General features: G+C 42.6%; 1 protein-coding gene across 3 annotated transcripts in view; it reads left to right on the top strand.

Moving 5' to 3' along the window:
* Positions 1–15,850, top strand: part of SLC25A21 (solute carrier family 25 member 21) — a 448,630-nt gene that overhangs the window by 247,346 nt on the left and 185,434 nt on the right. The gene's annotated exons all lie outside the window — the stretch shown is intronic.

The raw sequence follows: 15,850 nt of genomic DNA, 5'->3' as shown, positions 1-15,850 counted from the left end.
CCCCCCAACCTACTGCTGCTGCTCAGATGAGCTGCTACCTGCCCACCCTCGCTGCTGCCACATAGGCAGCATAAGCCCATACCACTGCACAAATGAACCACCAGAGCCCCTCCCCACTGCTGCCACATGGGCAGCACAAGTGCCCTTACTGCTACTGTATGAATCCACCTGCCACATGAGCCCTTTCCTGCAGCCACTGTGCAGGCAAGTCCCCAGCCCCTCTGCCACTGCCCCTGTCACCTCCTGCTGCTGTCCCTGCTATACAACTCTCCCATCACACCCCAACTGACACAACTGCACAAGTAGCACAACCACCCATCTCCCCACCATGTGGGCAACACACTTGCCGGCCCTCTCTAGCTATGCTACTTTGCACCAGAGACCCCAGATGCCACCCCAATAGCAGGAGCCTGTGGGCTGTACATTAACCCCCCCACAGGCCACCAGTAGGGCAGCCCTGAGTTATACAAACTAGATTGGCTAAAAAGGAAGCAATAAAAACAGTAAGCAGGCAATATAAATATAATACATGCAGGTGTGATAATAAGAGTAACTATTTTACTAACAACTGAAAAATATTCATTTTTCGTACTATAACTTTACAGAGATTTGACCTAAGATGAATTGAAGATACCCAGTGACAAAGAACCAAACCAAAGTTTGTTCAACCTTTCCTAGAAAAGGTTGTGAAATTTAAATTGATGCCTAAGGGTGCAGACAGAAGCGACAATTTTCACTCTATATGGCCATAGAAAGCAGTTTATAGCTGTGACCAAACACAAGTGTATGACTGCAAACAGCAGAAAATATGGTTGACAGGGTGAAAAACTGGTCCCTCATTGTATGTGATATCAGATAAAGATGTTTCAAAATGTAGTGTCTTTTGTAACTTGTGTCTGCCGAGCTCCTAGCCTGTCACTGTTTTCAGAATGGGAAGGGGAGAGGAAGTGGCGGGAGTTAGTCTGGAGGTTTTTAGCTGCTCCCCTCCCCACCCCCGGAGGGTAGGGCAGGTGTATGGGAGCCTCCCCCCCCCATCCCCACTACCACCAAAGGCACAGGGGCTCCAATTTAGCCACCCCACCCTTCAACACCAGCTGGGGAGCTCCAAAAATAAGCTTCCTCTGCTGCCTTTCCCCCCTCCCATTTTGAAAATCATGAGCACTAGCAGAGAGCCCAAGCCATTGCTAGATTCCCCTCCCCCCCAGGACCAAAAGAAACTTCTGTTTGGTCTGTAGTAATGTAACTCAGAATGCTGCAGAAATCATTCTGGGTCATGGGCAACTGGTGCTGCCTCGAGGGGGGCATGTGCCCCTCCTGTGACCAGTCCCACCAATCAAGGAGGGGATATTCCACAGTTGATCCTGTCGATCGGGTGGGGGGCCCCCTGCCGCTGATCCTGCAATGGCCGATCGCTGCAGCTGCTTCTGGGAATGGCTGCGGTCGCTTCTGGGAGCAGCTGCAGCAATCGGCCGGTGCTTGCAGGTGGGGCACCGATGCTCCTGCTTGTCCCCCTGCCCATTGCCTAAGCTGTGAGAATGGCTAGTCAGGGGATGCACTGGTGCTCTGAGGGGGCTGCATGTGCACCCCTTTGTGCCCCCTACATATTGACACTGTTCTGAGTTACAGCCGGGAGCTGCACTTCTGTCTTCACCCTGAAATAACAGAAAGCTTATTTATATAGGGGTTAGCATGTCCTAATATAAGGCCCATTTTCATTTTATGTGGTCTGTTCTAATAAATCCTCTAGATATCAGATTGCTAATTCATAAAAGCAAAATCCCATATAAAAGGAGGCAAATCAGTGGGTGTGTCTATGTGAAACATTTACTGCAAGTAGACCAGTTAGCTCTGCAGTAAATGTCTCATCTCTATAGGTCCAGCCCTATTAGGCTGCAGGAAGCTAATTAACTCTGCAGCATAAATACAAGTACTTTACTGCTGCAGAAGTTTTTACTCTGCAGCAGTGCACATACAGACACTGACCTGGCTGGCTGGGACACAGGTGTGCTTCAGTGCCAGGGCTGCCTGCCAGCTAGCCCTGCACTGGAGCACCCTCATGCCCCGGCCAGACCCTGTGAAACATTTTGAGCCAAGTTAGAGCAGCCCCAGCCTGGCAGGCTAACCCTAAATATTTAGGTATATAGGTAACTGCTTCTCACACTTTCCTTACTTATTGACCGCAACTCTAACCTTATTCCTTTACCCACACCCATCTATTACTATCCATATTAATTTTGTCCCAATTTACATGCATCTTATTCTTGTATATTGTTGGGGGGGGGGAGTGAGAGGCATGGATGGGTGGGTATAGGTTTGTGGGGTGCTGTCATGTGTGGGTGTGTGGGGAAAAGTGTGGGTGTGTGTGGGGGGTCTGGCAGGTGGATAGGTCTTGCAAACAACTTCTCTTTTTTACTATGTTATTGTATGGAAGCAGACAATATGATCCTAGCTGACACCTCTATTAATAGTTTGTATTGATTTGTTATACCTCCTCTAGTCTAGTCAACAGCCACCTATCTTGATCATTTTTATCATCACTCAGATTAAAATCAACTATAAATGACAGAGATGACAGAAGGAGCTTGGATATTTTATTAAACAAATGTATCATAATTTTATATGACCTCTTATTAATGGACTTCCTTAAACTTAGAAGTTACTTAGATCTACAGTGCAGCTCTTCTACAAGAAACACAATTTTTTTAAATAAATCATTTCAGAGAAACAACATTTTCAAAATATTCAGATACACACCCGCTTCTAAAATTTTTCAAAGTTTTCTGTGAACCAAAATGTTGAAAAAAGGTATGCCAGGTCAAGTGAAATATTTTATTTGACCAAAAAGAAAATATTTTATTTCTGCTTGGAGAGGTTTTTAAAAATAAAACTAAAGGAAATTTTGAAATTAAAAGCCATTTGGAATTGAAAAATCAAAATATTTTGTTTTTATGAACAGATGAAATTAAATGTTTCAGCAACTTCTTTTTTCATTTTATCAAGATGAACAATTCAACAGAGCAACAGAAATTTACAAAACATTTCAGTATTGCCAAATATGCATTTTCATTAAAAAGTTTTAACCAAAAAAGTTCATCCACTTGTATTTGTGTCCCACTCAAAACTTTGGGTAGGGAACATTTCTTAGAAGAGACCATGCACTAACTTTTTTCTATTCTAGAATTTAGTCCAGAAAAAAAGTATGTCTTTTACACTGGATAACACAGGTGTTGTGCATGTATAAAAAATTCTCAAATTTGGATGTTAACAGCATCCTTCTTAGTGACATAAACATATGTGTCCCCAGCTCCAGTCTCTGAGTTATAGAAAAGGGATCATCTCTTAATTCTTAGAGTACAAGTTAAGTTAAAGCACAGCCCCACTTTTAAAGAGTTTCTTCAGTTCTCTTTACAGATGTCACATTCTCAGGTTGTCTGAACCCTACAATTAAAAATCACTCAGCCAAAGTTCTATAACCTCTGAATGCACACAAAGTGAAACTTAGTTGATGTTTGTTTGATTCTCAGACCCTTCAAGTTCTTTTACTAGCACTCTTCCTGAGTTTTCATATCCTCAAATTACACAAAAAAATACTTTAAAAGCAGCATAAGCTTTCAAACGAGCATTATGATTGCCTTTATAAAAACTATGGTGGTATGTCAATATGAAGGTCATGCAAAGGAGCAAGTGGCAGTCAGTTGTACAATTTGGGCACAGTCTTATATTTATGATGCAGAGATGCTCTACCTTTGGGGAAACTGGAGAGAAAGTCTGCTTCTCTGGTCTTCCAGTGTGCAAAGAGAATTCATTTCCTTCTGCCTCCTGCCTACTAAGTTCCTCCTTCAACCTAGGACTGCCCTTTGCCTCTGGACAAATAAAGACAAGAATGGTCCTGCTTTCCCTTGTGTGCATGAATTGTCATTGTGCTAGGCATTTATGGTGACCATATAGAAAAAGAATCTCACCCATCCTGCATACTCATGTAAGAACAATGTTCAGATTGATTCAAAAGGATGTAGACTTGTGCAGTGAATTATCAGTTGTGAGATGGTGACATATTTCAGGATATCTCATGTTGAGATACAGGAGCTGGCATTTTGGACTTGGATTTACAGAACACATTTGGGATTCTGATCAAACTATATGGCATGATTCTAGGTAATGTGCCCTTGTAGGGCATCATTGATCATTCCTGGGTGATCTTATTAAAGAAGTAACTGCCCAAAGACCCATTCTTCACTATATGGTTTCATTTTAGTCTGAGTACTGACTCTTTATGTAAACACAGGGAGGAGGGTCTCAGCTGAATAAAATGCTTAAGAAGATAATACTGATTTCAGCATGTCAGAGCATGAGTATTTGACATCTCTTCTATGACAGTCAGATTTTATTCTCAAAGAAAGTTAGCAACTCTAGAATCTGTAGTATTAAGTCCTTTTACTTTTAGTGAAAAGTTATTCTCCTTGGATGGTGATTTAACTATTTTTTGCAGAAGTTCACTCTTTGGCAAGTTCAACATTATTAATCTCTGTGCTTTGGTATGATATTCTTGATTAATGATGGATTATTGCTTTACCTTTGTGTTAAAACAAACTCGTTTTTTTCTCTCTACTGCTAGTATGCTGCTGCTGCAATGAAGTTTCAGAAAGGAGAGAGGGTGTGGGAGCCTACAAATGTTAAAGACAGGTTAATTCTAGCTTTACATGTTGACAGTTCCCAGTTAACACACAGCTCATAGTAGATTTCTGTTGAAACTCTGCCATGATATACTGCCAGCAAATGGGAGTGGTGAAAAATACTAGGAAGACCAGTGACTACTAAAATAACACAAAATAGTACTGCTGTCATCACCTGTTGCCACAACACAGACTTCAGCAAAAAACACACATGGTGAGAAGGCCCTGGCATATTTGACTGAATTGTATATGCCACTCATCCTCAGGACATTTTTGTTGTTGTTGTTGCATTTTTATATTCAATCCACAGCTGGGTAGTAGTTAGATAGCGTGTTTAGTGACTATCATGAGGGATCTAATTGTTTGCTGCTATAAATGAGCAGAGCCCCTGGAAGACAATCGAGCTGCACTTAATTACCCAAGCAGAGAATTTGGCCCAGAATTTCCCCACATTACTTCTTTGCGCCTAATTCTGCAAATGGATCATATGAATATATCTTGCACTCACATGTCATTGCATTAGTGGGCTGTTATATAGGAATACAGAATAACATGTCTAAATCTGTTTGTAGAACTGGTCCTTGAAGCTATAAAATGTGCATATTATTGCCAATATTTGGCTTCATTCATAGTTGCAGTGAGAGATCATTTGGGATATCTTCCTGCACTCCTTGCAAAAACAAAATGCCTGCTGGATTAAATGGGAATTTTAAGTTTTCAAGGAATGTAATAACCCCAGGTTCTACAAAATTTTGTTCTGCAAGATTAACTCAGTTATAAGGTATGTACAGACATTTGTGAGGTTAGATTGTGTTTGAAATGGCTGCCCAAACTAACTTAGTTCACTCGCATGTGGATCTTACACTTGGATCTCTAGTTAGGTTGATCTAAATGCTGAACAGTACATGTTCCCCAAAAGTTAGATTGATTAGAAAATAGCTGGCCCAGTCTAACTTTAGTTTACCTGAGAGGTATGCTAAGTTAGATCAGGCACAGTTAGACTGATCTTACCAAACGTGTATACATTTGGAGTGCAGCCCAGGAGCTGGGAAAGCCCAGCTGTGTCCCAGCTCCAAGACTGTGCTTTTCCTACCTGCCCTGTCCCACCTGGCCACCAAGCTATTTTTAGCCCCTCTACCCCTTCCCCAACCCCAGACAGACAACATCCCCACCCCTTGGACCAGTTAGCCCTTTTCAAGCCTGCCAAACCCCACCCTCAAGCCCGCAAACTGCTCCTGGTACTGGTTTTACTAGCATTCTCTGGTACAGGTTCAGCAAGGAGGGGTTATTCATCTGAGCATGTGAGGGGTGAGGGGTCTAAACATAGTCCCCAGGGGGGGAGCCTCCCTGATCCTGCCAAACCCTCTCAGCCTCTCCCCCCACGCTGAGCCACTAGCCCCCTTTGATCTACCTGCCCCTCCCCCACTTTGACTTACTGCAATCAGGCTCCTGGGATCACTGGCAAAACCAGCACCAAGAGTGGCTTTTGGGATTGATGGATCAGGTTTGGCAGGATTGAACAATCCCTCTGGTGTCACCAATCCCTTCTCCCACAATTTCCCCAAAATTTCTCACAAACCCTGCTAGCCCCCCCCAATCCTACCAAACCTTCCTGGACCCCACCAACCCCCGCAATACCCTAACAGCACCTCTGCAGACTCTGCTAGCCTTCCTTAATCCCTACAACCCCCCCATGGATCCTGCTAGTCCCCTGCTCTCCAAATTCTCTTGCCTACCCCGTTGGCCTCCTGATTCTGCCACCTCCCCCACACCCACAGTCCTACTACCTCCCCAGTCCTACCCACTCCTCCGCTTGCCCAGACTTATCATAGATCAGGCTCCTTGCACCTATTTACTGAATTAGATCAGGTGACCATTTATAACTCTACCTAACTTCCCAAACTTCTAAGTGTAATGTCTGTTAGGGCTGTGCAAAATTTCAGGTGGTGATTCGATTCAGAGGAGATTCAGCCCGATTCAGTGGCCAAATCTCTGATTCCAAATTGAATCAGGGGACCAGTTTAAAGGTACGATTCCATTCAAAGCTCTCCGAATCTTTGGCAAAGATTCGGAGAGCTTTGATGATTTGGACAGTCCCTGGTGGCTGCAGCAGAGGGCTGCAGCCACTCCAAGCTGATAAGTACTAGGGGCAGGCAAGGGGGTGCTGGGGGAAGGGACCATGGGAGGGACCCCTTCCAGCTCCCCCAACCCCCGACTGCTCCCCCAGTCCCCTTGACCCCCTCCCACTCCCCCAGCCCCCCTTTTGGCTGCCCCCGCCTGCCCCAGCTCGGTACTTTAAAAAAAAGCCCTGGCGCTCACTGTGTGCTGCCAGGCGGGGGGTGATCCCCACTGCCCCCATTACCCCACACTGCATGTGGGGCTCTGCCATGAACCCTCTCAACCTCCTCCTGCTCCCCCAGCCCCTCCCTGATGTTTCCCCCACCTGCCTGGGCTCTGGCCCTTTAAGAAAAAAAAGCCGAGAAAAGCCCCAAGCCTCACCACTCCTGGTGCAGCCTCGGGGCTTCGGGGGCTTGTGCAGAGACCCCACGTGCCACTGGGCAGCAGGGGGCAGCGGGGATCACTCACCACTGGCAGAAGCAGTGAGCCCGGGGTTGAGAATTGCATACAGCCAGTGCAAAATTCAACCCACAGTCTTGCCTAAAAAGCAAACCTACTAAGCAATGCTATATTACCTAATATTAGCACAAATATGTCTTTTCCATCGTAGTTCAATTTAGTAATTAGTAATGGGATTAGTAATTAGGCAAAAGTGTATACTTAAACACTTCCAAAGTTAGGGCATTCCATTTCTAGATCACAATCCAAACCTTTTTCTTCTATTTTCAGTTTATATAAGGTGAAATATTTTCTGCAAGTTCTAAAACAACTGGAGTGAGTTCCTTATAATAGCCCCTTTTTAGTTTGCTTGCTGGCTTTTTTGGTCACTTCATACTTTTCCAGGGAAAAGAAAAAAATCCCATTTGATCTTTACTACTAAAGACTAAATTTTGATCTGTAATATAGAATGTAACTTTTAATAGTAAAGATCAAACAGTGTCACTGCAGTATGGTCTTATATCAATTGGAATGGAAGAAATATCCAAAAATCTACTCTCTGGTGCAATATTTACTGTAAATCAGCAAAAAGGGTCTGTTTATGTTAATAATCAAATCTTACAGTATCCATCTGGAAATGAGCTATTGCATGTGTACTGCAGTAGTCTACCAATATTTTATATTCTTGGATTGTAACAGAAATATGTTTTCACTAGAGAGGGAATAAACCAAAGGTGGTTTTGGTTTCTGTTTAATTTTTATAAAACCTTAGCTGATTTGCTGTTTTATAATGAGCTGGGCAGATCCAGTGGTCATCATACCTTGGAATGGAGTACTGGAGAAGTTTGAAAAATTGTTCTACCATTCTTGATCTGAACTGCATTTATTCCAAAATTATTTGGACCTTTCAAACATAGATTAATTAAAGCAGAGATGGTTTTGTTCTACAGAATTTAATTGGAAAAGGATTTGATGTGTTAAACTATGCAGATTATTCAGATCTATATCCCCTTGTAGCTGAACTCTTAAATTGTTGGCAGTAGATATGTGAGGTTTGGGAATTCAGAAAATGTTTTTTTATTCAGTCTCTCATTTTCACAAGTCATAAAAATATATTAATATAGCCACATATTATGTGATGACATGCTGTCTCAATAAATCAGGGTATTGAACATAATAGCATTATATATATTTTTATAGTCACTAACTTTAGTGAGCAGATTTTTTTAAAACAGACTGTTTTAAATGAACAGATTGAATTAACATAGCATATTTACAGATGGATCTCAGTGTTTTCCAAATCAAAACACACATACATAAACAGAAACCCAATATATGCTGTGAGTTTATGAATTAAAGAGCAAGTTCTGCTGTCAGCTATATTCATGTAAAGAACAGAACTGTTCTCAGAATGTAGTGTAGCTGGGGTTTGTTGAAGAGGCTAGATGTGGCAGGGCTTTCTAAAGAAGTAGTTGAGGGAAGTAAGGCTTGTAGAAACATTTAAAAGAGTAGCTGGGTGGCTAGAAAGAAAAGCTGGGTGCACTTGAATTTGCCAGGGGATCCAGAAGGCAGCCAAACGAACAGTGGGAACATGCAGACATGAGTGTTAATCAACATCTTAAGTGTAACGTGTGCCAGGGACCTGGATAATGTCCATCTCAGTCTCAATAGCTCTTTTTCTTCCCATCCAACACTTTTATGTTTGTTTACATGAGGCAAAACAGCTCCAGCAACAGGTATTGAGTGGCCAGAGCAGCTAGGCAGTCGGAGTGTTGACATAGGATATGGGAGATTAAAGTTCAAGTCCCTAATCTAAGGACAGCAGAGCAGGAACTTGAACCTGAACATACCATGCCTTCAGGACTGGCCTTGGAGAAAGAGCTCTCTCTCTCTCTCTTCCTGATCAGGAATCCCACCCTGGAACTCATGAACTAATACATTGACTAGGCTGCCATGTCATCATAACGTTTTTGGTTTTGACAAGTCAGCACATTCCCTGAAATTTCCCAACTAACTCCACTTGGTAGATAGGCGTATGACCCACCAGGGACCTCTTGTGAATCATACACATAAGATTTAACATCCTTCCAATGTTGCCCAAATTCAGTAGCAGTTCTGGCACTGGTCTTTAGTTCTTTCTCTGATAAGGACCCCTTTTGCTGTGATGTCTCAACTTTTTACATTTATCAGTTATGAAAAACCTAAAACATCTTTTTATGGCTGTCTTCATTTTATTTTTGGCAATATTTGGCACTTTTTAATAGTATAGTTCAGGTCTTCCCAACTTCTGAGTGGCCAGGTGCCACATACCATGCCACACCACTGTGTGGATCTTCCCCCCACAACATGTGCAGTGGTCATGTCCTGCCATGCCACATCACCACCCCATGTAGCTTCCTCTGTCCCATGGACTATATCACTTTCAGGTGGGGGCAGAAGGAGGGAGGGGAATTTTGGAGACTGCAGTGGCAGAAGCAAGGGACTGATTGCTGGTGGGAGGGGGATGGCGCAAAGGGATGGGAGCAGCAGCCAGAGCAGAAGCTAGGGGCCGTAAGTTAACCCTTTGGGTCAGGTACAGACATTACACTTTTACTGGTATAAGTGATCAAAAACCAGTCTATACCTATAATAGAACAGAAGTTTGGCACACAAAACCAGTCTATATCCCTAACAAAAAATAAGTTTGGTATATAGACTGGTTTAAAAGTGGTGGAACCCAGTCTCAGATTTGCTGCCACGCCACACCTCTTCCCGCACCGCTCCCAAAGGGCAAATGTGTGTTCTGTTTACTACTGATCTAAACTACATTGCTTGCAAAAAACTGCATAGCTTAGATTGATTCCATCTTGGGCTTTTTGAGTATCTCTACCTAGCTTCAAGGGGCTCGTGCAGTCCATGGGCTGTGGGTTGAACAGTCCTGGTTTAGTTAGCATTTTTCAGTGAGAAGAGCAGTTTATACAGTAGAAAAAATCTCTCTCTCGGAGCTCCCAGTGCACAACACTGTAATCTGTATACTCTTTGTAACGTTAATCTTATACAAAGATTTCTATTTCTGTTGTGGAGTTTGGAATCAGTTGCCCTTTTTCCTAGAGCATTTTTATACATATTCTGTAGTGAGTTCCCCTACATGAAAATTCCTGACTCTTTTGGGATATCGCAGTCTAAGATCATATTAATTGTATTCATTTTATCCTACAAATGATTTACTTCTAAACAAGCCTAGAGTCACATGCAATATATTCTCATTATTTAGATGACAGTGCCAGCATTTACTATCCTCTTTTTAACTGCTTCCTTCAGTCAGACTGACACTGAGTACATTCTGAAAAAAAACCTATCTGTGAATTATTAAGTCAATCAGTGATATCTTCATCTGACCACAGATGACTCAATTCAATATTCTCTACTCACCATAATGGCATTGATTCAAAATAATTTGAAAGGATATATTCATTAGCAATTGCTTTTGGAGTGCTGGTAATGTTTGCTAACATTTAGAGAACTGTAAGTATGGAAGCTTGTTTTGCAGCCCCACTGTATTTCATGGGTGTCGTGTGTGTGTGTGTGTGTGTGTGTGTGTGTGTGTGTATAAAATATGCTTTTCCCTAAATTGTAGGCAGTGCTACAATCAGTTCCTTTTTTAATAGATTAAAATCTGTTAAACTGAAGAGGGAAAAATATACTTATCTTAAAATAATTGATGGATAGTTATAGCTTTCAGCTCTATGGATTGGGCCAAATGGTTTGCAACTTTTTAGAAGTAGGGTTATTTTGTGAAGAATAAAGTTTGAGTATGTTAATAACCCTTCAAGGTTCTTATTGTGAAAGGGAGTTTACCAATGTACACCATTTAGTGTACATTCTTTGAATAATGGAGTTTGGCTGTTAGCCATAATTCCTTACTGGCTACTATACACAGTCAATAACAAGAAGTGGGCACATCTGCTTCTGGAATCCAGTCTAGTTAAATAATGCTGTTGTTAGAAAATATGTTCCTAATGCAGCTTAATTTTTGTGACTCTTACATTTTGAAGCAGTAACTCAAATCTGTTTTTGTTTTTCTGTATTTACACAAAAATGTGAATATTGGCATCAATCAAATACATTCACTTACAATTTCTTCCATCGTTTTCCTGGCTTAATGACTCAATATTACAATTTTAATTATTGTAGAGAAAGCTTGCGTAATTTTTTCACTGTCATTAACATAGTTACTTATTGTTATTGTCATATTTTAACCATAAGTACTAAGAGCTAATGCAAACAAAATTTCTAAATTCATTGTTTTCTTATACACATCTTATACTCATGTTTTCTTGGGGGTAAGTTCTACCCACTGTGGTATGTGGAAAGCTTCTGCTAAAGACAGTAGGAGTTATGTGTGCATCTGAGCTTTCAGTTTGGCTTTTAGAGTAAAAGGAAAAAAATCACTACATATTGGCTAATATAGTATTTTGGTGGGGGGAGATCTTTAAAATATTTTAAATAAAAGAAAGTCACTATTGCAGATGGAATCAGGATAACCTGCTGGATTTGTTTTTTTCGTGCAAAAGTTTAATTATATTAATAGTCCTTTAATATGTTAACAAATCATTTTATAAATGAATCTCTTGAGCGGGTCTTACTGTATAATTATAGCTATGAAGGAATGCAAATAAACTGCTATAAAACAGAATTTATTGTCTTTAGGTTTAGCAAGAATACTTTACTATACACATACATTAACACTAGCATCTTTGAGAGTGTATTCATTCGTTTAGAAGTGTGATTAATCAAAACTGTGCTTTAAAAGAATTCAGAAGTTCATGGTTTTGGAAAAGACAAAATGATTAACAAAGGTTGCTTGCAGATGTGAAAAAAAAACCCCAAATGGCACTTTATTTTAAACTTGGTGTGCTCCCATGCTGAGCCTAGCACATGCCCAGAAGAGGCAGCGCATTAGTTGCACCCAGCTTTCGCACTGTCTGTATAGATCAGGAGCTTTAGTGGAGTTTTCTGGCACTTTTATGTAATAGCTGATTGAATCAGCTTCAGCTAAAAGCACCAAAAAGCCCCACTGAAGCACCTGATGTATACAGATGTTGTGGAACCAGGTCTAAGTAATGTGTTGCTGCTTCTGATAAAGCACAGGTTTTTTCCGTGTCTGTCAGCATGCAAAATGTTTATGCAAGAGCTGATTTAAATAGAAAGACTTCTAGGTAAATTTTAGGCTGCAGTATCAGCTTTCAAAGTCTCTTCTGTTCATGTAACTTTTTGTTCATTTTATCTTCTTTGGGACTAAGGGCCTAAACCAAAACCCAGAGAATTCAAGAAGAGATTTTCCATTGACCTCAGCAGGCTTTACTTTAGACTCTTAGTGTCTAATTATCCATAGTTTTGTTAGATTAATTTAGTGGTGCTCAAACTTCCACCCCTGAAGGTCAGAAGAATAGCACAGGGCCAGTCCACAGGCTGGGTCCTATGCGCAGGGTCATTTCATGGCCTGTTTCAGTATGGCTTGGTCTGCAAATACAATTTGGTATCCCAGACCTGGCCAAGCGTGCCAGCCCAATCTGTTGTGCTGGATTTGGTCACATGCCAGCCCAATCGCGCTCATGGTCCAATGCCACACACTATATCCAACTGCACGTTAGCCTGACTCCATGCATGGGATCCAGCTACAGAGTGAACCTGCGTTCCAGCCCTGCCATGCCCAGCATGATTTAACATGGAGGGCCACATGATCTAGCTCGCCATGGGTCCAGAAATATGGCAACAGTGGAGTAGCAACTGAACCTGCTACCAATCCCCTGCTGCCAAATTTCTGGACTTGTGAGGAGCCCCGTGGGCTAGATGACATGCTGCATGCATCAGATCTGGCTCACAGGTTGAAACACCACTGGTTTAGCAACACTGATACTCAAACTTTTGGCCCTGCATGCCAAATAGGTGACATAGGGCTGGTCTGTGGGCTGGACTGAGCCCCCATGCACCAGGATCAAGTGTTACTTTGCCTCTGTCTGGCTCTGTGCACCTGGATAGGGTTCACCATGGCTTTAGCTGGCCCCCACATATGAGATTGAGCCCAGGTGCCCTGTGCTGCCCTTGCCCGGTTCTACGCACCGGGATCGGGCTTTGGGGCTCAGGGCCACCTCCTCCTGGCCCAGTGTGACAGGAGTAGACCTATACTACCTCTGTCTGGACCTATGTAGCAAGATAAGGTCCATGCACTGGGATCAGGCCTGAGGGCCCAGAACTGGCACTGATACTGCCTCTGCCAAGCCAGACATGCCAGGTTCATGTGTCCAATCTAGCGTTTAGGGTCCAAGGCTCTGCATCAAGGGAGCATTGCTACTGCTCCCTTTACTGCCACATTTTCATATCCATGGGGAACCCTGTGGGCCAGATGACATGAGCCAGGGGCCAGATCCTGCCCATAGGCCAGGGGGTGAGCACCCGTGGTTTAGCAGAGTATATAATCTCAAAACATATCACTAAATAGCTTCCTAATGAACACTTCAAGGATGTCAGAGAGCAGCAAGACACTAAAACACCTAGTGGTTACTGCTGATATACAAAAACTATTTATTAAGACTGCAGTGTTGATTGGACTTGTAGGGGATTATTCTCAGAAAAAACCCTTCTAGAAACTGCTCCATCCTCAGGAGCTATAATGTGGAAGGACCAGTAGGCAGTGGGTACCTACGTAAAAAAAAAAGTAGTTTGAAGAGTGCCGAGATGAAGTTTTCAGCAGTGGCTCTGGTGCAGGGCAGGATTGCATCAGTTTCTATGGGACTTTTGCCTGTGTAACAGCTATATTCTCTAACTCCAGGCATATTTTGATATTTTTTCGGAGACCAGGCCCTTTAAGGCCCAGGTTTTAAGTCCTTTTTTTCTGTGGGGTATAGATACGGGTTCCATCACAGGCAAGTTACTCCACATTGAAAAAAAATGAGCATCCCTTAAATTCTGCAAAAACAAATTGCAGTTAGAATAGCTGCTTTCCTTTGGCTGTCATGCCTACATGCATAATGCCCAATGACTGTAGCTCTCTGTTAATTTCCTTATTTGTATATGTCAGTTCCATTTTATAATAAGCCATCAGGGCAAGCAAGCATTATTGCAGTCTTACTGCAATTCATGGATGTTTCAAGTCATTCAGGCATTACCTATAGAAAACAACTAGGCAGCCTGGAGATGAACATGAGTAGATCTCAACATGGAGTTTCATAGGCCCAGATCTTCAAATTGTATAAATAGGTCTATTACTGTTGACTACAACTGAATTATACACATTTACCCTAGCTGAGGATTTGCCCCTGGTTTCTATTGCATGTTTAGTGGCCATGTACCTACCAACAATTGTCCAGAGTAGTTTAAGAGTGGTAAACTAAGAGATGCTGCTTCTATCTATCTAATACATTTCATAACTTCCCAGCCCTGTCCACATCGCTTTACTTTCTGTAGATCCATCTGCACCATAATAGTGAACCACCATTTCCTAGAGCACAGTGCTTTTTGTTAATTACTGAAAGGAAAATTGGGAAAGATTTTCCCTCCTCTTTGGGCACCTGTATATCCCTGTGCATATCTACATGTACAAATGCTCTGGGGTAGGTTAACTCTAGAGTAATTTAGTGTAAACCCACCCTGGGCAGGTGTCTACATGTGTGGGGAAGTGGGAGCAGATTTGCTGCTCATGGCAGCAGTCTGCTCCCACCACCACTGGCCCTGCATCATTCCCCTGCAGCAGCCAGCAACCCAGAGGCTGGCGGGGAGCAGGAGCCCAGGAAACAGGTGTCTCCTGGTGGGGGCTGGATGATAAGAATTTCCTGTGGGGAGAATCTCCCAGCCCTGGCTCTGTGATTGAAGACCTGAGGCTGCGATATAGGACTCTCTTGCATGGAAATAAGAATTTCCCATCATGAAGTTGGGGCTGGGAGCTCCCTGCTGCTAGGTCAGGAGAACGTTGTCCCTGCCCAGGCTCCGATGGTGGAATCCGCTTGGCAGCAGGCAGCTGCCAGGGGCAGGGAGCAGTATCCTACCTCCTGCTGCCTGGCTGACTAGGAGCACATTTGCTCCCCATCAGCATCTACATGTGCCATACTCCACAGTAATTACTCCCAAGTAAATTTGTTACTTGTATTTACAGGTATAAATTTACTTGTGATTAGAGAAAATTACTGCACAGTAAACATCATGTATAGATCATGATGCTTACTGCAGAGTAATTTGCTCTAATCTTGAGTAAAGAGTCTTGTGTAGATGGGCCCACTGTTGCCTTATTTGTCGCATAAAAACACTTTATCCAGCCTGGTAATGTGTACAACAGCCTATGCAAGCCATCTCAACAAGTTGCAGAAGGGACATGACAGGCACAAAAAGCAGCATGTCAAGGTTGGAGGGGGAATTTCAGTTCTTGTATGCTCTGTGGGCACCTTAAGCAGCTACCTTGTGTGAAGGGGCATCAAAAAGTAGATAGGCTTTTGACACCTCAACTTTATTCTGGAGTTGCCTGGCTACTGAAGTGGTTGAGAATCTGAAAACATAAAAATGAGTAAAAGCCGCTCCTTCCCCTGAGCTTTGTGTCTTTGTGCTGTCACACAGGGCACAGTGGAAAATTTCAGCCAGTATGTCCAGAA

Source organism: Crocodylus siamensis, chromosome 2, assembly GCF_052110815.1.
Source record: "Crocodylus siamensis isolate JL-2025a chromosome 2, ASM5211081v1, whole genome shotgun sequence".
Lineage (NCBI taxonomy): Eukaryota > Metazoa > Chordata > Crocodylia > Crocodylidae > Crocodylus > Crocodylus siamensis.
Note: the sequence above shows the minus strand (reverse complement) of the source record. Positions and strands in the feature narration are given on the sequence as shown.